This window comes from Macaca nemestrina, chromosome X (assembly GCF_043159975.1).
Source record: "Macaca nemestrina isolate mMacNem1 chromosome X, mMacNem.hap1, whole genome shotgun sequence".
Classification (NCBI taxonomy): domain Eukaryota; kingdom Metazoa; phylum Chordata; class Mammalia; order Primates; family Cercopithecidae; genus Macaca; species Macaca nemestrina.
This window is the reverse complement of record NC_092145.1, coordinates 19,249,665-19,260,576: the sequence shown is the minus strand read 5'-3', so window position 1 is coordinate 19,260,576 and position 10,912 is coordinate 19,249,665. Positions and strand designations below refer to the sequence as shown.

Genomic DNA, 10,912 nt, shown 5'->3' with positions numbered 1-10,912 from the left:
TGAATATCCTTAACACTACTCAACTTGACACTTAAAAATAGTTAAGATTGTAAAATGTATTTTTTTTAATTTTTTTTTTTTTTTTTTTTTAGAAACAGGGTCTTTTCTGTCACCCAGGCTAGAGTGCAGTGATGTGATCATGGCTTACTACAGCCTTGAACTCCTGGGCTCAAGCCATCTTCCTGCCTCAGCCTCCTGAGTTGCTGAGACTACAGGCATGTGTTACCACATCTGGCTAATTTTTTATTTTTCTGTAAAGATGGGGTCTCACTATGTTGCCCAGACTGGTCTCAAATTCCTGGACTCAAGTGAACCTCCACCTTGGTTTCCCATAGCGATGGAATTACAGGCATGATTTTTTTTTTTTTAAAGACTAGTCAAGTGCAGTAGTGAGAAGGGGTGGGAGGAAGAAGAACAAGTTCGATCTGTAACTGTGAACAATCAATTGAGATAACCCACTACCTTCGGACGAGCCAAAATGGTAAATTTTATGTTATGTGTTTGTTACCTCAATTTAAAATTAAAAACAAAATCTATTAGAGATTTCTGGGAACTTTTAAACAATGTCCAAGAAAAAGAAAAACGAGAAAGAGAGGTGATAAGCATGTTATTTTCTTCACTTTAACAGTCTAAGTTTATTGCTTGCCCTTACCCTTGTAATAAATGAAGATCTAGAATCTTCAAATTTCAGACCTAAATCTATGTCAAGGTGAGGAATCAAGACACAGAGCTCATGGTTATAGCGAAGAGTAAGGGAGCTGACTATTTCTTTGCACCTATAATCTATATGTGAAACAATCCACAATGACCTGAGCCCTCAAGGATTCTCTTAAAGAATTATTAACTTAAAAAATATTTACATGTCAGCTATATTTTGCCGTACCACTAGATGGTACAAAAACCTAGTTTTCTGGTAATGATTTGCTCACGTTGTGAAGGCAATGGCAGAGTATTTAATTTGAAATACTCTGAATATGTTCTTTGTGATATTGGAAAGTATAACACATTGGAGTAACACCTGGAAAAAATAGCATTACACTCTCATTTTCTGTTAGATTGCTTCCAGCTTGCTAATGACAGAAAAGGCACATTCAGGAAGATAGTTTATACATGTCTTTTAAATTTCCCAACCCTTTGACTGGGATTTTGTGTCTCAGATCTAGTTTTGATGGTGATATGTCTACTCTGTCTGGCTTAATCTCAGTAACTTCTAGAATCATTAAAATTATCATAGAAACATCTCCAATTTTAGGTCAGAAGTGCTTCATACTAGGCTTAGCATAGTATCTTTCACAGAGCAGTCACTCAATAAATGTGGAATTGCCTTTAATGGCTATGTATATTTCACCATTGAACCTGACATTATTGGAATGTGAGGCCATAGATAATGAGAGTAATAGTAATGGTTTAAACACCTACAGCACTTTATAATTCAGAGCTTTGAATCCCTGATTTTCATGTAAGTGGAACAGGTTGCCTATATCCGTTAATTACGTGGATCAGATGTACATGTGGAGGTCTCCTGACCTGGAAATGGTGGCTATTCTGGTAATAACGACAAAGTAGGGTAACAACGTACTTATACTCATCTAGGTTGACCACCCGTCCTGGTTTGCATGGGACTACCCTGTTTTTAGCATTAAAAGTCCCATGTCCCAGGAAATTCCTCATTCCCAGGCAAACCAGGACAGTTGGTCACATTATATCACTTTACGTTCATGATCTCATTAGCATTCACAATAACCTTATCAGGGAGGGATTTTATTATTTTTATTTTACTGATGAGAGACTGGAGGGTCAGAGGGGTGAGGTCACCTGTGTAAGGTCACGCAGCTAGAAAGTAGTGGAGTCTCGACTTTAGCCCTTGTTGGACTGAATCCAAAGTCAACATTCTTTCCACTCTCCTGTAGCTGCAGAGAGCCAAAACAGGCGACCTCAGTCAGTGGGGACTGAATTACTGAAGTTCTCCTATTGGAAAGGACATTCTTCAACTTGTCCAGAGAATGACAGAGAGAATTCAAGACCAGTTGGGAGAAGTTCAAATTGGGATAGCTCCCTTGGCCCAGAGCCGAAAGCTGTGGTTTAGTGCAGTCATTCTGGACAACGGGTTGATTAAAACCTTCAAATATGAACAAATTTTGCAGAGTTCTCCCTAGGTAGAGAAGCAAATCCCAATGACCCATTAAATTCATTAGCAAAGAGCTAAATTCCCCGAGGACTTGGAGCAGCTCCTCCGAGTACAGTTTCTAGATAACTTACCAAGCAGGGTGGTCAACTCCACCCAGAGTGGAAATTCAGAATCACAGTTATGGTTTGAGCTAATTGATGTCGATTTTTCCCAAATGACCCACAAAGACTGTTTTCTGATCTTTCAAGTTCATTAAGTCCAGGCTCCTATTATAGATTCAAAGATTCAGGAGGAAATGCAGGGTTGGAAGCTCCAGGATGGAACTTTCAGGAAGCACCTGGACAGAAATAGCGAAAGATGAACATGATAAAATAAAGAGGGCACAGAAGCAGCAATGCCTTCCCAAACCAGTGAAAGAGCATAGAAAATTACATTCAAGAGGTGCCCTGGTGGGATATTCTGAAGTGTGCAATAAGCACATCATTTGAACCTCATTAGTTTCCCAGAAGCACAGCTGGGAATGTCTCAACTCTCCATTAATGCAATTTAGCACGTCCTACCTAAGTGCTCTGCCCCCTGGCAGGTGGAGCAGACTTCACTATTAACATGCCTGTTCATATCACTGACATTAAGTTTCATTTCATCCTCAAAAGCCAAAGGACGACCTGTCTTCAAGATTCCGTTAGCTAATCCCATAACATATAATCATGCAGAACGTTTCAGAAATTCAGGTGTGCTTTCCTGCTTATAAGCCAACACACTTTGTGACACAAATAATAACAAATAATCAACAGATATTTTAACCAGGCAGAAATCCATCCAGTGGATTATTCAGCCTTGGTTATTATTATCTGTTACCTGAAGCTGATGGAGTTGGTAATTCTGAATAAACTGAAGAGCATCATTGTCACCCACTTCCTAAAGGAAAGTACTAGCTTTCAGAAGGACAATGCCCATGTCTGAGCCATCTCTGTATTTTATCATGCCTAGCACAGCAACCTAGTTCAGTAAATTTTTTCCCCAAAAATAAATGAATGAAAATAACATTGTGTCACTGACCAGTTGATATTACTCTTGGCCAAAAACTAAAACAAATAAACTTTACAGATTCTTTTTGGACCTTCTCAAGACTAGAATAGCTAACCTCCTCTGATCTCCCATGGCTCCCTGGGCTTCACCTATCTCCTTGACACCAAGTCACAGCACGGGTCACACTGTGTTTATCCCAGGTGACTGTTTCTTTGTCTGTCTTCCTTGCTAGACTGTGAGCTAGGTCTGCCGTGAGCATCACTGCATCCCCAATGCTATGTTTGTGAATGACTGGTTGCGTGAAATACTGATTCTACTCTATGTTCCAGAAGCACTAGCTTGAGGCTAAGGAATAATCAATTTACCACTCTTTCTCCAGGTGCTCTTGCTCATCCAACTGTGTGACCTTGGGTAAACAGCTCAGCTTCCTGGGAGCCAGCCTCAGTTAGAGTAGTGGGCTCAGGGATGGACCTTCAAGGGGGTGCAGGGCATTCCCTGATACTGGGGCTCTGAGGGGGGACCTAAGGCTGGAGGCAAGGGTAGATTGCTCCTCCTGAACAAAGTTGACAGAGGGAGGCTTGGTTTTCTGGTGATAAGGTATAGAGCCTTTGGCTTCAGATAGACAAAGGCTTAAGGTATATCTCCAGCACTTGTGACTAACTTTGGACAATTTCTCCATCCCTCTGAGCTTCATTTCTTTATCACAGCTCATTTTGGCATCTTATCCTTACCATTGTGTATCCTCAAGGTGAATTCATAATTTTGTGTGGATGCGTATTTGGAATTTTAAAATAGTGTTTGAATAATAAAAGCTACCATTTACTGAGCACTCAACGTGTAGTGGGCTCTGGGCTAAGTGCCTTATGATGCATCATCTCATTATGTCAGCAAAATAACCCTCGGAGGCAAGAATTAGTGTGCTATTTGACAGATAAAGAAATTAATTTTTGGAGTGGTTTAGTAAGTGTCCCAGCCCATGCAGCTGGGTAAGTCGAAGAGCAGGGATGCAAGCCTGGTTTTGTCTGACTCCAAAAGCTCATCCTCTTAACCAGTACACTAACTGCTGTAATTAAAAGATATTAAAATGGAAACATGTAAAAACCAAAGTACAAAGTAAATAAATAGAAAAGCTTTTGCTTTCTGTTGAAAGGCCATTAGTTCCAGGCCCATTCTGATGTCAAATGGAAAAAATAATAAGGTTGGTCCATCAGTTAGCAGAAGCAAACAGACCACTTTTCCAGTATGCTGGTCCTTTCTCCCTATTACTAGCTAAAATGATTACCATCCACTCAACCACTTTAATGACTCCTGACTCAGAGCTTTCATTTGGCTCTCTTTTTACCTGTAAGACATCAAAATATTATGTAGCTAAAAAGTTCTCTCTGAAAGAACTTTGTAAACATTATTTTTTTTCTTTTTTTTTTTTTTTTAAAGCAGAAGTCATCAGTTATCAGTCTTCTAAAGCCAGGAATTCTTTCAAAATTCTATAAGATCTTTTGTCAAATGCATTTAGCTCTGTATGAAGGAAATACTAAGCGCCCTTTACACTGTCCTTCCGCAGAGAGTTTCAGACCTCATGGACTCTGTGTAACATTGGGAATGACTTTGGTGACTAAAACTGGTCCTATTGCCCTAGTTTCAGGACAAAATTTGCAAACTGCTTAGGTGTCAGGGGAAGCACATTCTAGTCAAACCAAGCGCAATTTCCATCCTGTTAGAGACAAGCCAATTACTGTGCCAGGTTAGAGAAGAAAGGAGACAGGCCACAGGCACAGGGGCTTACATTATCTATGCACACGTCTATGCTCTGGGGGCTCTGCTGCTCTCTGCTGGCCACAGGCTGTTGCCTGTAGTCGCCGAGCAAGTGATTCATTCAAAGTGCTGCGGCTGGGGTTTCTCCTACTATTGCCACTATCACTAAGTAGTACCATTTATTGAGTGCCCTATCGGTTCCAGGTTCTGAGTTAGGTGCTACGGAGACAGAGATGACAAGTATTGGTCCTCATCCTTGGCAAGCTCAGTTTAGTGGGGAAGATACATTCTCAGAGAATTACAATAAAATGCAGCAAGTGTCGAGAGTGTGAGAAAAGATCCTTGCATTCCCTCAATCAGCAGTACTGAGTTCCTACTCTGTGTCAACTGCCTAGTGAGGTTCTGTGAAAAAAAGCACAGAGCTTTATAGTTGCAGCTTTCCACTCAGTACATGTCTCATCTCATTTCATCATCACAACAAATCCGTGAGGTTTAGAGGGCAGAGAGTAATAGCCCTATTATATAGGTTAGAAAGCTGAGACTCAGAGAGGTTGCATGAGTTGCCAAATGTAACACAGCTAGCTGCTAGGTTATAGAGGCTTGGACTCGATGGACTTCAAATTCACTCTCTTTACTGCTGCACCACACTGCTTGGTGCTGCTTACTGAGAGGTTGGTAGGGTGATGGTTAAGACTAAGTGCTCCTAGAGTCAGGCTGCCTGGGTCCACCCTGACTCTACCACTCTCTTGCATCAGGCAAATTACTTAGCTTCTCTGTGCCTCATTTTCTCCATCTCTTAAATGAGAAGAATAACAGTACTTAACTTGTGAGATTATTTTGAGGACCAAATAAGTAAATGCTTATGTTGGTCATATAATAAACAATAAATGTCAGCTCCTTTATTATTATTATTCTTATAAAGATAGGGGTCTCACTATGCTGCCCAGGCTGGCCTTGAACTACTGGGCTCAAACCACCCTCCCACCTCAGCCTCCCAAAGTGCTGGGATTACAGGCATTAGCCACTGCACCCAGCAGTCAGCTCTTAATATTACTGTCAACATGTGAGGCAGAACAACTTGGGGGACGTGGGAAGAAGAGATGTAGATTCAAGGAAGGTGCTAAGTGCTGCTAAAGCAGCACTCTTGCTTGATTAACAGGAAAAACCTGTCCAGCTCTCTATACAGAGTCCACTCTGATAGCTCATTTTTTCAGTCCTCCAGGGACAGCCCCTCTTCTCCTTGTCTCCAAGAGTACCCGCGCAAGTAATGGGGCTACAGAAAGTGGAAGAACTAATTCTTCCCTGGATAGGTGACCTCTGCCTTTGTAGGGTTGGGGGCAGAATAAAACTGTCAGAAGGACCAGGATTTGTAAAAGCATCTATTGTAGAGGATTTATAATTGAACAAGTCATCTTATCCATATCTTTAAAACAGGGCCAGTATGGGTTAGTACTAGAAATACGAGCAGAGACTTAATTATATAATGACATTTAAATTGGATCTTCCTTCTATCTCAATACTCTGGGATGCCATGACAATCCCCTTCTCCCACTTGGCTGCTTTTCCTCAAATCACTCTGACAGCTCCTCTTTTGACTCCTCCATGAGCTCTTCTACCACTCCTTAAATGCTAGTGTTCCCCAGGGATCTTTGCTTGGCCTCTAGTCCTCACACACTACACTTTTTTTCTAAGTAACTGCATCATTTCCCACAACATCAATGACCATCTATTTCCAAGTTGATAACTCCAAAATTTCTGTCTCCTGCCAAGACATCTGTCCAAGCTCCAACCTCATCATCTACCTGTCTGCTAGGTATCAGCACCTAGAGGCCCCACAGGTACCAGTCCCTGCCAAATGTGTTTCTTCACTTGTGTTCTCTACATTATTTTCTGACATCAGCATTAACCTAGCCAGTCAAGGTAGGCACTTGGAAGTCATTCTTTTTTATTGAGATATCACATACCATAGTATTTGCTTTTTTTAAGTGTACAGTTCAGTGCTTTTTAGTAAATTCACAAAGTTTCTCAACCAGTCCCCACAATCTAGTTTTAGGACATTTCATTACACCTGAAAAAGTTCCACTTGTCCATTAACAGTCACTCCCCATCCTCCCCTCTCCCAGTCTCTGGAAACAACGAATCTGTGTTCTGTCTCCTTGGATTTGCCTATTCTGTATATTTCATATGAATGCTATTGTACAATATATGCTATTTTGTGATGACTTCTTTCACTTAGCATAATGTTTTCATGGTTCATCTATGTTGTAGCATGCATCAGTCCTTCATTCCTTTATATGGCTGAAAAATATTCCTTTGCATAGATTTATCACATTTTCTTTCTTTATCAGGCAACTGACATTTGGGTTGTTTCCACTTTTGGGCTACTATGAATAATGCTGCTATGAACATCCGCATACAGGTTTTTGCGTGGACATATGTTTTACTTAGTTTTAGAGTTGCTGAGTATATACCCAAGATTAGAATTGCTGGATCATTTGGTAACTGTATGTTTAAGCTTTTGAGGAACCACCAAACTATTTTTCAAGGTGAGCACACCATTTTACAACCCTACCGGCAATGTATGATGCTTCAAATTTCTGTAGGAGTCGTTCTTGATTCCTCCCTCTCTCTCAGTTCGCACAGATAGTCAATCACCCAAGTCTTGCCAATTTAACAACCTAAACCTCTCTCAGTACTGCAACTGTTGCTCTTGGTCAGTTCTACATCATCTTTCACCTGGACTATTGTAATAGCCTTCAAGCTGGTTCTTGCCTCTGGCTACTCGTCCACCTGTACCAGCATGAGCTTTCTAAAAACAGGCCCCAAAGAATGTCAATTCCTTGTTTGAAACCCTTTAATGCAGTGACTCTCAACCCTGCCTGCACAGTAGAATCATCTGGACAGATTTCAAATATCCTGATGCCTGGGCTGCACCCCAGGCTGATTAAATCAGAATATCCAGATTTGGCATCCGGGCATCAGTATTGTTAAAGCTCCCAAAGAGATTCCAATATGTAGCCAAAAACCGAAACATTGCTTTAGTGACTGCCTATTGCCCATAAGATGAAGTTCAAGCTCCCTAGCATAGCCCACGGGTCCTTCATCATCTGACTCCTGCCTACTTATTTATCTGCATCTTGTACCCTTCCCTGCATCACACGTAATACCCCATCTGTACTGATGTGCACATGGCCTCCAGCAGAAACATATTTTTCTTCCCTGTCTTCTCTGCCTGGAATGTCCTTCTCAGCTCTCTTTGCCTCGGGAGCTCCCTCCTACTCATTCCTTAGGAATCAATACCTCTAGAAACTCTTCCTTTTTCACATCCTTTTTGTCCTGTGTACTCCTTCAGCACTATTGGAATTGTTTGTCTTCCCCAGAAGACTGGGACCTACCCCTTTCCTCACCCACAGTTAAGCACCTGAAATTTATCATGCCCTCTAAGTAAGAGCTTTTGGGTAAGTGAATGAATTAATTAATGTCCTTGAAAGAGTTGCAACACAACATTTTGTTGTGTACCATCTTAACAATCAGACCCTGAAGGCATCTGGGCCACAGTAGAAAAGGACCTCAATCATGAAGAAATGGCCTGGTGTACCCAACCCCACCATACCAGCACACAGCTTCCCTAGCCAGGGGAATCTCAGGTGCCACAGAAATTTGACCTCAACCAGAGAAGTTGCCTCTTGACTAGAAAACACTGAAGATGAAATAAATTAGGACCTAACATGAAGTGGATAGCTTAGCAGACCCTTCCTGTAAAATTCGAAAACTCCTGCCCAAGGGAAGAGAGACCACTGCCTGCACTTGAATAAAGGACTCTAGTATAGGCAAATCGAAGCACCTTCCTTCCCTGAGCCCATTCCAGTGCTGCATCTGATCTCTGGGGCTTTCATGTTGTACACCTCTCCACCCTATCTTAACCTTGAATCCCAGGTACACTCTACCTTTTCTGACAACCCTCTACCTACCTGCCTGCCTACCTGACTCTCACATCTTAGCTCCACTTTGATCACCTGGTAGCAACAGATTTTCCAATTACACCAAGTGTCAAGCCTACAAGCTCTCAGGAACCCATCTCTGAGAAAAGCATCAGCTTTGCCAGCCAACTGCCTGCCCAATGTCTGGCCCCAGACTTGGCCCCTTGATTAGGTATTCTCCTTACATATATCTCAGTACTAAAACGACTTCCCAACACTGCTATAGACTAAATGTTTGTGTCTCTCCAAATTTACATGTTAAAACATAATCCCCAATGTGGTGGTATTTAGGATGTGAGGCATTTGGGAGGTGAATAGGTCATGAAGGTGAAGGCCTCATAAATGGAATTAGAGCTCTTATAAAGGAGGCCCCAGAGAGCTCATTTGACTCTTCTGTCATGTGAGAACACAGAGAGAACACCACCCTGTATGAACTAGAAAGTGGACCCTCACTAGACACTGAATCTGCTGGCAAATTGATCTTGAACTTCCTAGGCTTCAAAACTGAAAGAAATAAATTTCTGTTGTTTATAAGCCACCCAGTCTATAGAATTCTGTTATAGCAGTCCAAATGGACTAAGATGAACACTAATACTAATTGCCCATATTGCATGCCAGCTATAAAAGCAAGCACCATTTGAGGAAACATAAAACTAAACACACATTACAGTCCTTTATAAAATCTGCTTTGTTACTGTTTAATTCATGGTTCTCAACCTTGACTGCACATTGAAATCACCCAGGGAGTTTCAAAAATACTGACAGCTATAAGTAAGTAAATCAGTCCATCGAATTACCTAATTTTAAAAATAAATAAAGAAAAATACCAATTCCTGGGTCTCACACCCAAATATTCTGATTTAATTAGTTCAAAGGGCAGCCCGGACAGCAAGAGTTTTGTAAGCTCTCCAGGTGATTCTAATATGCAGGCAGGATTGAGACCCACTTGCCCAAAAGCTACAATCATGTGCCCCATAACGATGTTTTGCTCAATTGCAGGACCACGTGTACAATTGTGGTCCTATAAAATTACAATGGCATTAAAAATTTCCTATTGCCTAGTGGCATTGTGGTCATAGTAATGTTGCAGCCCTAACACTGTAACGCAATGCAATGCATTACTCGTGTTTGTGATACTAGTATTAACAAACTATTGCTCTGCCAGTCATATAAAAGACTAGCAATACGATTATGTATAGAACATATACTTGATAATGACAACAAACAACTATGTTACTGGTTTAGGTATTTACTATACCATACCTTTTATCATTATTTTCAAGCGGACTCCTTCTACTTATTAAAAAAAACCAGTTAGGTGTAAAACAAACTCAGGCAGGTCCTTCAGGAGGTATTCCAGAAGAAAACATTGTTAGCATAGGAGATGACAGCTTCGTGAATGTTACTGCCCCTGAAGACCTTCCAGAGGGGGACAAGATGTGGAGATGGAAGACCATGATACTGATGATCCTGACCCTGATGATCCCAGGCTAATGTGTGTGTTTGGTCTTGGAATTTAACAAAAAAGTTTCAAAACTGTGCTTGCTTTGGCAGCCCACATACTAAAATTGGAATGATACAGAGTAGTAACATGGCTCCTGTGCAAGAATGACACACAAATTGTGATGTGTTCCATTAAAAAAACTAAAAGTAAGTAAAAATAATAAAAATTAAAATTGTAAAAGTAGATAAGCTTAGAGAATAAGGATATACGTGATGAAAATATTCTTGTACGCCTGTACAATGTGTGTTTAAGTGTTATTACAAAAGAGTGAAACAGGTAAAAAAAATTAAAAATTTATAAAGTGAAAAAGTTATAGTAAGATAAGGTTAATTAGTTATTGAAGAAAGAAAAAATATGTATTTTTTGAGACAGAGTCTTGCTCTGTCACCCAAGCTGGAGTGCAATGATACAATCATGGCTCACTGCAGCCTTGAACTCCTGGGCTCAAGTGGTCCTCCCACCTCAGCCTCTCAAGTAGCTGGGACTACAGGTGTGTGCCTCCAGCTAATTTTTAATTTT

The 10,912-nt window shown here is 40.9% G+C and overlaps 1 non-coding gene across 1 annotated transcript; it reads left to right on the top strand.

The window, feature by feature from the left end:
* Positions 1 to 10,427: 10,427 nt before the first annotated feature.
* LOC112426591 (U6 spliceosomal RNA) lies at positions 10,428 to 10,531 on the top strand. The gene has a single exon (XR_003017969.1). It is a non-coding gene; the product is annotated as a U6 spliceosomal RNA (small nuclear RNA).
* The last annotated feature ends 381 nt before the right edge of the window (positions 10,532 to 10,912 follow it).